The sequence below is a fragment of the Cucurbita moschata genome, unplaced genomic scaffold, assembly GCF_002738365.1.
Source record: "Cucurbita moschata cultivar Rifu unplaced genomic scaffold, Cmos_1.0 Cmo_Scf00051, whole genome shotgun sequence".
Taxonomy (NCBI): Eukaryota; Viridiplantae; Streptophyta; class Magnoliopsida; order Cucurbitales; family Cucurbitaceae; genus Cucurbita; species Cucurbita moschata.
The window spans coordinates 156258-168926 of NW_019268567.1; the positions used below are offsets into that span (position 1 = coordinate 156258).

A 12669-nucleotide genomic window follows, 5' to 3' on the forward strand; every position below is an offset into this window, starting at 1 on the left:
CACAAATTAGTATGTAAGAAAGCACATTTTTAATTAATGAAATTGAGTTCTCAAGTTGAGACTTTCATCTTCAGAAATTGAGCATCATTTCTATCATTTCTAAGTTTTAAGCAATTCTTGCCGTAGATTGCGAGCCATTTAATCAAGCCTTGATCAAGTTTGATCATGGAACGACTCAATTTAGAACAAGTTTCAAATCTTACTTCTAAATCTTTGATCTTAAATATAATCTAGTTCTAATATTTTTTTTGTTGGTTTATCCAAATTTTTTATCCGAACCGCGAAGAAACAGCTGCCGAAATGGATTTGCTAGACCCACGATAATCAATGTGTCTTTTCATGGATTTGTAAGTTACCCCTGTTGAATGATGAAAGTCCCACATAGGCTCATTTAGAGAATGATGTGAGGCCTCTTGGGAAGCCCAAAGCAAAGGTATGAGACCTTACGCTCAAAGTGGACAATATCATACCATTGTGGACAGTCGTGTTTGTCTAACAACCCCCATATGAACTTTAGATTAAGACGAGCTTATAATATGTATGAAAATATGTTATTAAATTTTAGAACTGAAATAAGTTGATTTGATTGAAAATAAGCCGTTAAACTATTATGATGCTCGATTTTTATGACAATGATAGAATGAACTCATAATTATACAAAAGTGAAAGTATGACTAGATAACCATGTTTAGATCACTATACTATGTCCCTTATGATGATATGATCATGCATGTATGTTGATGTTGTTGTGCGGGGACTATTAGGAATTTGCCAACTAACCCCTAGTCATAAACATGACTCGACTGTCGGAGTTTTATATAACATTTTATTATGTTTATTAGCGGGTAGAACTAGGATTAAGCTCTAAAATGCATGAACCTTGTGAGATAAACCTGACAAGTGTTTGTGGGTGTGGTTAGGGGGTCTCTAACCGCTCCCTAATCATGATTAAGGACCAAATAGGTAGATGAGTGTTGGCAACATTGAGGATCGCAACCTCCTTTTATGATTATAATATTATGAAGCCTATTAGGGAGATGCCAACTAAAAAAATCTGAGAACATTGTCTATAAAGGTATGATGAGAACTATGGGTTGGAATTGACTTCGGAGTCGTGCCTCAAAGACCTATGAGATATTGGTCTATGAATATGATGATAATGATATAAGGACTAGCAGAACATCTAACTAAGATAACTTAAAACCTTAGAACCATCTAATCAAGATAACTACCTTATAGTAGCAAGAAGGAACCCTTAGAAATGACAGCTCATACACAGCTAAGAAAGAGAACTTACTTTCGCATCATGACCCTAAGTCGAGCTTAATCGGTGCTTGAGTCTCTTGAAGCGAACTTTACTAGAATTTTATTTTATGCTTTGCTCTCTCCGTTGCCATATACTAAATGATATAGCACAACTTGTAGTTAACATGATGCCATATATAAACCCTACCCAAATCACTTCAAACTAACATTTACAAACAACATAAGCAAAGCAAGAACCTGAACCTAACTTTCTGTAATATAATGGCTATCAGTTTCATCGTCCCGAGCCTCGACGATCTAGCTAAAACACTGGACATCCTTTAACGACGATCCCGGGAGCGGTTGGACACTTAGCCAAAGGACAGTGATCGGGTTGTGATCCCCACCACTTCAAGCTATGGCCCCCATTCTGCAGCACAATGAAAAGCAGCACGCCCATGAATGCTGTCCCTGCGTCGAGCGCGGCCGAGAGGACGTAGTTGTACTTCTGCCACCATCGCTTATGGTGTCGGAAGACGAAATAGTTGAAGATGGTACCAGTGATGAGCCAACTAGCTATGTTTGTAGGAGTTGCTGGTGGCATCCCTGCGAAGCCATAGGATATGACTGGTATGTTTATCAGTGCAATCCATTTTTTTTCAGGGAAAGCTTTACTCAATGCCCAAATAGGAACTGGAAGAAGAGCTCCAATCAGGAATAGCCACACCAAGTTTCGATACAACCCGCCCGGTCCAAACAATCGCCTCGGTCCTATTAGTCCCCAGATAACAGATGCATCAAACGTCACTCGGTATTTCGGACACGTCCATGGACTATCAGGTTGAAGAGCCTCAGTATCACAGATGTTCTCTATATTGTCTAACATCCACCAAGCAACAGTGAGGTTAATGGTCCCGGCAACGAGTGTCCCGACTAACTGAGAAAACACGAATCAGTCAAGATCATAAACTCTTAAAAAAAACACTGAAGTTTGCTAAAAGATCACCTGGGCAGTGTACATGCATCTTGGGGGGATTTTCATGTAATGGCCAAGTTTAAGATCAGATAAGAAAGAAAGAGCATGAACGGTACTGATTCTTCCATAGATCTTGAAAAGAAGATTTGCTATTGGTTTTCCAGGGAGAATATAACCAATGATGAACTGTGCTATGATATCATATCCAGGTTGCTGCATAACATTCCATATGGATTTATAAGTCGTTTGTTTTAGAACGTAAACAAAGTCGAGCGTGTGCTACTACTACTAATTCCCGTTCGATTACCTGGTTGGTTGTGGCTTGAATGACCCCGATTGGGAGGGTGACAATCCAAGCCATAGCGAAGGCGAATAGCATACCCCACCACGGCAGCTGCACGACGTCCTTCCACACAATCGACATCAGAAGAGATATCACAGTGCTACCAAATAATAGGATCAAGAACCACCATTCTGGCACTTGTTTGTAGTATTGCATCAGCTTGGCGTGGATGTCCAGTCTTGCATTCTTGATTGCTGCCCTTCTCTGCTTCCATATGTCTCTAAAACATTGAAAGTGCACAATCTTAAACTTGGTCTATAACTATAGTGATATATGTATTCGATCTCTAGTCTCTAAACTTAATCGACTTAATGTGTGAACAAACATGGGTTGATTGCATACCGGCCGTGAAACAATGCGACATGTGTAAGAGTAGCAGTAAACCTGGCAAAGCCAGATCCAATGGAGAGGGCAAACAAGGGGCTAAGATAGAGCTTCCCGTAGTTATTATAAGCAGCAACATTGAGCTCAAAATCGGGAGTCAAAACCTTGGTAGTATCATATTTCTGGCCTGTTCTGGTGAAGAGCTTATTAGAGAAAATGGGGAATTTGCGGGCATCGAAGGTGTTGAACTTCCAGTAGCAAACAGGGAGGATGATATAAATGAACATAACAAACCCAACACCCACGTTTAGAATTGAGGACCATGGCGACACCAGTGGGCTTCCATGGTAGGCCGAAATCCCAGCCCAATCAAAGCTGAAAGCACCGAGCCCAAGTCCACTTTGGCTCGACCCTGGCTCGACCCAATTTGCTGAGCCGTGATGCTGCGAGACCAAACCCAACAAACCCACGAGAAGAATGATAAGATTTGTAACAAGTAACCTGGAAAAGCGTAGTACACAAAGCTTGCTCCCATCAAGATTAGGAAGAATTTCATCCTTGTCATCCCTTTTGATCTGTCCTCCGTCTCACGAAGGGCTCTAAAACAGGACAAAGAAAACAGAGCAAGGCAAAGAAAACAGAGCATGTCAGAGTTAAAAGCTGCTAAGCCTCTGAGCTCCAAATCTGGAAAAGGGATTAAGAAACCGTACCTAAACAGAGAAACCTGTGCCAGATTTGCAGGCCACCACATTTCAACAGGATCTACCAGGTACCTTCTCAGCATTCCAGCCCATCCATATCCCAAAACCTGAAGAACAGCCAAAGAGAAAAAAATTCAAAACAGGGGAATGTAAGAAAAGGGTCTAGATCTTATCAATCGGGATGTTTTAGAAAATGGGTGTTCATTATTTTTTACTAAAATCGATATTCAAAAGACAAAACTTTGGAATTGGCCCTTTTTCGTTCATAAAGATGCAAACCTGGGTAGTTAAGACGATGAGAAGGGCTAAGAAGAAATTCAAGCCCTGTTTATAATAAGCTTTCATGACAGTAATGGCGCCGATGGAATAGGCGTCACCGCCGCCATAGGAGATGCCACAGTTAGCAAAAATGGTGATAATAACATGCTCCTTCATATTGAAAGGGCCAGGATTGAGACTAAACTTCCATCGAAAGAAATGGAAGTCCCTGTTTGGGAGAGTGGAGGCCATGAAGCGGCCAATTGGGAGAACAGCGATCTGCATAAGAATGGCGGAGATGGCGAGTGGCTGAGAACGGTAAGTGAAGAAAGTGTTGAGGAAAATGAGAAGACAACAAGAAACGAGACCAAGAACCCATGATCGAAAAGTCATCACAGGAAGAGTCGGGTCGTCAGTTTCTGGCACCACCAGAGCCACCTCCTCCACCGAGCACCGTTCCTCAGAAGGCAGTTCGCCGCCGCCATTGGACATATCAGCGGCGGTGGAGGAATCTGGGTGGGGTGGGGTTTCCGAGGAGATTGATAAGACGTTAATGGGGGAAAACAGAGAGAAACAGAGGAGGAAGAGAGAGAAAGGGAATTGGAGGAGGAAGAAGAAGAAGACGACGACTAGAAAGTCAAGGGCTACTTTAAAATTTTTATTTTAATTGATATTTATGGATTTTTACTAAGTAATTATGTTCAAACAATAATCTATAAATAGAGATTATTAAGGTGAGAGAAACCAACCCAAAGTAGATTAGGAGATTGTTAATACTTTAAAAAGTGCTACTTTAAAATTTTTATTAGGTTATTATATAAATGGAAACATCAGCAAAATAAAAACTTTAAAATTTTTTAAAAAAAATTAACGGTCTCAATCTTACTTTTCAAAATTTATGAGAATTTTTTAAATAGTATATTATCAATAAAAGTTTTTTTTTTTGAATTTTTTTTTAAATTTTAATGGTTTTTTTTTTCTTTTTTTTTTTAATGTTTTTAAGGAGGTTAACTCTCCTTTCTTATAAAAAGTTTAAGAGTATTTATTAGGTTTTTTTTAAGATAAAAACTTTATATTTTACTATAACTATGTAGGTATGAATATTCTACCGCACTGTAATCGAGGGCAATTAACTTTTCAACCATCTAAATTTAAAATATATGTTTAAAATAATTGAACGACCAAAATTTACTGATTTAGGCACGTGATAATAAATATATTCACTAGGCTAATATTACAATATTAAACTAAAATAAGCACAATATTTTAGTAAAATCGATTAGGTCAAATTTGAATGATTCCAATCATAATACCTAAGCTATATAGAATTGCAAAAAAACTCAACATTTAGTGTAAAGAAAACACAAATGCTATTTTTACTATTTTATNATTCTTCCATAGATCTTGAAAAGAAGATTTGCTATTGGTTTTCCAGGGAGAATATAACCAATGATGAACTGTGCTATGATATCATATCCAGGTTGCTGCATAACATTCCATATGGATTTATAAGTCGTTTGTTTTAGAACGTAAACAAAGTCGAGCGTGTGCTACTACTACTAATTCCCGTTCGATTACCTGGTTGGTTGTGGCTTGAATGACCCCGATTGGGAGGGTGACAATCCAAGCCATAGCGAAGGCGAATAGCATACCCCACCACGGCAGCTGCACGACGTCCTTCCACACAATCGACATCAGAAGAGATATCACAGTGCTACCAAATAATAGGATCAAGAACCACCATTCTGGCACTTGTTTGTAGTATTGCATCAGCTTGGCGTGGATGTCCAGTCTTGCATTCTTGATTGCTGCCCTTCTCTGCTTCCATATGTCTCTAAAACATTGAAAGTGCACAATCTTAAACTTGGTCTATAACTATAGTGATATATGTATTCGATCTCTAGTCTCTAAACTTAATCGACTTAATGTGTGAACAAACATGGGTTGATTGCATACCGGCCGTGAAACAATGCGACATGTGTAAGAGTAGCAGTAAACCTGGCAAAGCCAGATCCAATGGAGAGGGCAAACAAGGGGCTAAGATAGAGCTTCCCGTAGTTATTATAAGCAGCAACATTGAGCTCAAAATCGGGAGTCAAAACCTTGGTAGTATCATATTTCTGGCCTGTTCTGGTGAAGAGCTTATTAGAGAAAATGGGGAATTTGCGGGCATCGAAGGTGTTGAACTTCCAGTAGCAAACAGGGAGGATGATATAAATGAACATAACAAACCCAACACCCACGTTTAGAATTGAGGACCATGGCGACACCAGTGGGCTTCCATGGTAGGCCGAAATCCCAGCCCAATCAAAGCTGAAAGCACCGAGCCCAAGTCCACTTTGGCTCGACCCTGGCTCGACCCAATTTGCTGAGCCGTGATGCTGCGAGACCAAACCCAACAAACCCACGAGAAGAATGATAAGATTTGTAACAAGTAACCTGGAAAAGCGTAGTACACAAAGCTTGCTCCCATCAAGATTAGGAAGAATTTCATCCTTGTCATCCCTTTTGATCTGTCCTCCGTCTCACGAAGGGCTCTAAAACAGGACAAAGAAAACAGAGCAAGGCAAAGAAAACAGAGCATGTCAGAGTTAAAAGCTGCTAAGCCTCTGAGCTCCAAATCTGGAAAAGGGATTAAGAAACCGTACCTAAACAGAGAAACCTGTGCCAGATTTGCAGGCCACCACATTTCAACAGGATCTACCAGGTACCTTCTCAGCATTCCAGCCCATCCATATCCCAAAACCTGAAGAACAGCCAAAGAGAAAAAAATTCAAAACAGGGGAATGTAAGAAAAGGGTCTAGATCTTATCAATCGGGATGTTTTAGAAAATGGGTGTTCATTATTTTTTACTAAAATCGATATTCAAAAGACAAAACTTTGGAATTGGCCCTTTTTCGTTCATAAAGATGCAAACCTGGGTAGTTAAGACGATGAGAAGGGCTAAGAAGAAATTCAAGCCCTGTTTATAATAAGCTTTCATGACAGTAATGGCGCCGATGGAATAGGCGTCACCGCCGCCATAGGAGATGCCACAGTTAGCAAAAATGGTGATAATAACATGCTCCTTCATATTGAAAGGGCCAGGATTGAGACTAAACTTCCATCGAAAGAAATGGAAGTCCCTGTTTGGGAGAGTGGAGGCCATGAAGCGGCCAATTGGGAGAACAGCGATCTGCATAAGAATGGCGGAGATGGCGAGTGGCTGAGAACGGTAAGTGAAGAAAGTGTTGAGGAAAATGAGAAGACAACAAGAAACGAGACCAAGAACCCATGATCGAAAAGTCATCACAGGAAGAGTCGGGTCGTCAGTTTCTGGCACCACCAGAGCCACCTCCTCCACCGAGCACCGTTCCTCAGAAGGCAGTTCGCCGCCGCCATTGGACATATCAGCGGCGGTGGAGGAATCTGGGTGGGGTGGGGTTTCCGAGGAGATTGATAAGACGTTAATGGGGGAAAACAGAGAGAAACAGAGGAGGAAGAGAGAGAAAGGGAATTGGAGGAGGAAGAAGAAGAAGACGACGACTAGAAAGTCAAGGGCTACTTTAAAATTTTTATTTTAATTGATATTTATGGATTTTTACTAAGTAATTATGTTCAAACAATAATCTATAAATAGAGATTATTAAGGTGAGAGAAACCAACCCAAAGTAGATTAGGAGATTGTTAATACTTTAAAAAGTGCTACTTTAAAATTTTTATTAGGTTATTATATAAATGGAAACATCAGCAAAATAAAAACTTTAAAATTTTTTAAAAAAAATTAACGGTCTCAATCTTACTTTTCAAAATTTATGAGAATTTTTTAAATAGTATATTATCAATAAAAGTTTTTTTTTTTGAATTTTTTTTTAAATTTTAATGGTTTTTTTTTTCTTTTTTTTTTTAATGTTTTTAAGGAGGTTAACTCTCCTTTCTTATAAAAAGTTTAAGAGTATTTATTAGGTTTTTTTTAAGATAAAAACTTTATATTTTACTATAACTATGTAGGTATGAATATTCTACCGCACTGTAATCGAGGGCAATTAACTTTTCAACCATCTAAATTTAAAATATATGTTTAAAATAATTGAACGACCAAAATTTACTGATTTAGGCACGTGATAATAAATATATTCACTAGGCTAATATTACAATATTAAACTAAAATAAGCACAATATTTTAGTAAAATCGATTAGGTCAAATTTGAATGATTCCAATCATAATACCTAAGCTATATAGAATTGCAAAAAAACTCAACATTTAGTGTAAAGAAAACACAAATGCTATTTTTACTATTTTATAAATATAGCAAACATAATTTTATATAACCTCATATGAAAACTTTTGACGTTCTATGTGAAGCGTTTCAAGAGTTATCATCTTCATATTATAACTGTAATAACTTGGCGTATAAATATAACCTGAAAAAGTAAAATTTAAAATACTCCTGAAATAAAATATATTGTATCTAGTTGATTAAAAAATATATTCAACACGAAATAAAAATAAAAATAAAAATTTAATATAAGAGGCCAAAAGTAGGTCCTATAGAGTCTCTATCTCCAACTCCAACAAGCTTTTCTTAAAAAAATTGGAAATAATATTCTGTCTAAATTATTTTATATATATATATATATATATATATATATATATATATATATTTATTGTCATTTTTAGCCGTTAATGACTTGATAATTATTTTGATTTATATAAAATGGCTCTTTAGGCTAAAGTGTTTAAGAGTCATCTAGAATGCCTAGAATTACGAGACATGTCTCATCTTCTATAGAGCAAGTGGGAGAACATGTTGGGTATAGAGTATGCCCTAAGACATGCCTCACCAGCTTTAGTGTAAGTGGAAGATTGTTGGGATTTATGCCCTAAAGCATCCTTATCAATTATTTAGTTTTTAACCATCATTTCTATTACTTTATTTGTAATTTAATTATTATCCATACAAAAAAAATTCAAGGTTATTAATGTAATCTTGAACAATATGTGGTTGACATATAAGAGGATCGTGTTCAAATAATAACCTAAAAAGTCTAGTATATCGATAAGGTTGGGTGTCTTATCCTGGTAACACTATTGATACGGCCCACTTTGTAATCGTTACAAATGATTTGATCCAAATCGTTCATGTGGAGACATGTAAGTGGAGGTATCCTATAAAATAAGTTTGTATAAGACTGGACCAAGAAATATTTAATCTCTCTTTATAAATCCATTTATTGAGAAGATTAATATTTCACATTTTGATCATATGCGACTCGATCTTAATCTTGAGTGAGTTATGAACTCCTGTCTGTGAGGGTTTGTCCTTTAATTTACATAAGTGAGAATGGTTCTTTAGCCGATTCAATATGCCTACTATTTTGGTGACTTGACCAAATAGGGAGTTGGGACATAATATCATGAGATGGAATTCACTCCTTTCCATATAAGGAAAGTAGATGAGTTGTTCTCTCTTTAAGTCTGATTTCAGACTTGAACAATGGGGGCCCCACCCTCTCATTGGTCTGAGAGGGACTTGGTTTATGATTTGATCATAAACAATTTGTTCATTAGAGAATTAGTAGTACTTAAGGTGAAAGATGTACTTACAGGGGTAAAACGGACTTTTCACCCCGCTGTAATTATGAACAACTCATGAATGATCGACTTACTTGTAATGGTTATATCAATAGACATAACTTGTTCTATAGTGCATAAGAGTGCAACTCTAGGTCTGTAATGGAGTGACCTATAGTTAATGAATGGAAATTGATTAATTAATGAGTTTAATTAATTAATTTTATATCACTAGAGCTTATAACCAATAGATCCATAAAGTCCCCTTCCTAGCTCATAGTAACCTCTTAGCCGAACCTTCCTCATTATAGTTGATTTTCTCATTATTTTCTGTTTTTCGACAGCAGTGGCACTCTGTTTTAGTTTTGTTTAAATAGTTAAAATCACCAATACCCATTTTAATGTTACCCAAAAACTCAATTAATTTCCAGTGATAAAATTAACCAAAAAGATAGGTTCCCGGTGGAATCGATAATTTACTTACTAATTGCTACTTGTGATAGTGTATACTTGCATTTATTCTTGTGAATTTTACATCAATTTATTATATACATCGACAAGCGATCAACTACCTTCTATTTAGTTGATTGCTAGCAGATCGCGCTGCCTGAGAGGAAGTAAATTATCCTACTGGTGCTCTTACGATCATCAACGTCACTGACCATGTCACTATCATTGTAGTCGATGCAACTCAAGCTTCTTCTTTCCTCTCCCTGCATAGTATCTCAGACCCCAGCCTCTAGTTCCGGCCACATAGCGCAAGATGCGCTTGACAGCCACAAGATTCTTCTCCCTACGTGCTTCCGTAAACCTACTCATGTATCCAACAGAATAAGGGAGGTTAGGGCGTATGTTTACCAAATAGCACAAACTTCCGACAATGCTGCGGTAATTGGTGGCGTTGACTACCATTGTAGTACCGGTCTTCCTTAGCTAGAGCTGGGCTTCCATTGGCGTCCTTGTAGGGTTACTGTCCGCTAGTGCAACTGTATCCTGCTGCTTCTTCGCGTACGCACCTTGACAGATGGTGATGCCAAAAGTACTCTATTGCATTTTGATGCCGAGGTAGTAGCTGAGCACATCGAGATCGCTCATCTTCAAATTCTTTGACATCTGACTCTTGAATCTTCTAAGAACTTCCATGTCGCCTTTAGTGATTATGAGGTCGTCGACCTACACTCCCACGATCAGTCGCTGCTTGCTGTGGTCATGCGTGTACATGTCATGCTCTCCTACATTACCTTCAGCTAGAGTTCTCCTTGCAACTTTTCTCTATCCTTTTCTTTGTGTTCATCTAGATCGAGTGTGTGCGTTGTTGTGCGATCCTAAGAACTGGTATCAGAGCTAACGACTGATATCGATCCTAACAACTGGTATCAGAGCTAACGACTGATATCGATCCTAACACAAGGTACTGTCAGCTTCGTGTTCCAGGCTAGTAGTGCTTGTTGAAGCCCGTACAGTTCCTTGTGCAAGCGCAGTAACTTGCTGGAGTTGTCGTTGTGTAGGAATCTAAGTGGTTGTCAGACATAGACAGTCTCCTTCAGCTCTCCGTTGAGGAAAGCGAACTTCACGTCCATGTAGTGAATCTCCCAAGAGTAATGTACTACAATCACCAGCAACAGGCGAACGGATTCCAACCTTATCAACGGCGCGAATACCTCTTCGAAGTCCACACCTTCCTTCTGGATGTAGCCCTTCGCCACCAAACAAGCCTTGTGCTTCACAACTTCTCCCTCTTCATTACGCCTTAGTTTGAACACTCATTTGAGCCCTATGGCTCGTTGTCCTGATGGCATATCCTCTAGACTCCACGTCTTGTTCTCAGTGATGAACGTCATCTCTTCCTACATTACCTTCAGCTAGCACTGGTTCCTTTCTGCTTCGGCGAAAGAGTTTTGTTCATCCGCGCTGATGGCATGCAGTTAGGCCACCTCTTCTTCGAGCTCACGCGTCGCCAGACCATCATCGTGACTGGCATCCAATGTCGAATCCACAGTACGTGGTGTTGCGAACTCCACTAGTTCAGGGGGTGCAGAAAGAGTTGTGGGTGATGTTGGTGAAGGCGTACTCAGTGCAGCTGCTGGCAGCGGTGACAGTGCCCAATACTGCGCTCCTCCTTCTCCTAGCTCGATGACGAGGTACACCACCATGAAATGATTTAGGATTTGGTCTGCCTCGGTCACGTCGTTCCACTGCCAGAAGGTGTTCTCATCGAAGACGACGTTGCACGACACGTGAGCTTGCCCCCCCCCCCACAGGATCATAGAGTCTGTACGCCATGCTCCCAGTTCTTAACCGATGAAGACGACCTTCAGCCCCCTGGGGACGAGGTGGGGACGCGTAATCTTCATGTATGCAACGCAACCGAACACTCAAAGATGATGTACCGCAAGTTTCTTGTTGTACCAGTCCTCGTGAGGCGTCCTCTCGTCAAGGCTTCGTGTTGGTGACCGGTTGTGGAGGTAGACGACTGTCATGACCGCCTCTCCCCAGAACCTCTCAGGCATCCCAACCGTCATTAGCAGTGATCTTGCCGTCCTGATGATGGTCTGATTCCGGCGCTCCACCACACCATTCTATTGGGGGGAGTAGGGTGCCGCTAGGTGCCACTACATGCCAAGCTCGTCGTAGTACTTGCCCAAGCTCGTCGAGGTGAATTCTCCATATTGATCCGTGCACAGTGTCACGGTCATTCTCGTCCAAGGAGTGTTGCTCATGGCCGCATGCCCATGACAAGCCAAACCCTTTATGTCTTTCCATGTTCTAGTGTTTTACTTTTGTATTTCTAGGAAGTATGATGTTTCGGAAAAATCATGTCTAGGCCTACCAGACATGAAATGCCTCAAAATGTACTGTAGGGGGATATGGATTAGTTGTCAACTTCTACCGATAGTTATATATTGTGAGAACGTTGTTGTTACTCTTTTGCTTACATATATAACACCTCTTTCAAAATCTCTCTTTCAAAAATCTCTCTCGACCCTCGTTTTCTAAAACCTTCTTCTTAAACCAAGGTCAAAGGCTCGAGCATACGTCGCTTGGCCGTAGGTGACGTAAGAACGAATTGGCTTAGCTCACTTGTTGTTGAAAAGTGAGTGCTGCACAATCGCAAGTCCGCTGCCATCAAAATTATGATTGTGACAAATGGTATCAAAGCCTTATTACTTCGTGACATAGTAAAGACTGAAACCATGTCAATGACAAAGTTGACACCCAAATTATAAGCCGGCCGGCTTACTTTAATAGAGGAGGAAATGTTGTTCC

At 39.5% G+C, this 12669-nt stretch overlaps 2 pseudogenes; both read right to left on the reverse strand.

Moving 5' to 3' along the window:
• Window positions 1-1343: 1343 nt before the first annotated feature.
• LOC111436083 lies at window positions 1344-4413 on the reverse strand (annotated as a pseudogene).
• An 813-nt stretch (window positions 4414-5226) lies between these two features.
• On the reverse strand, window positions 5227-7309 carry LOC111435901 (annotated as a pseudogene).
• Between the last annotated feature and the right edge of the window lie 5360 nt (window positions 7310-12669).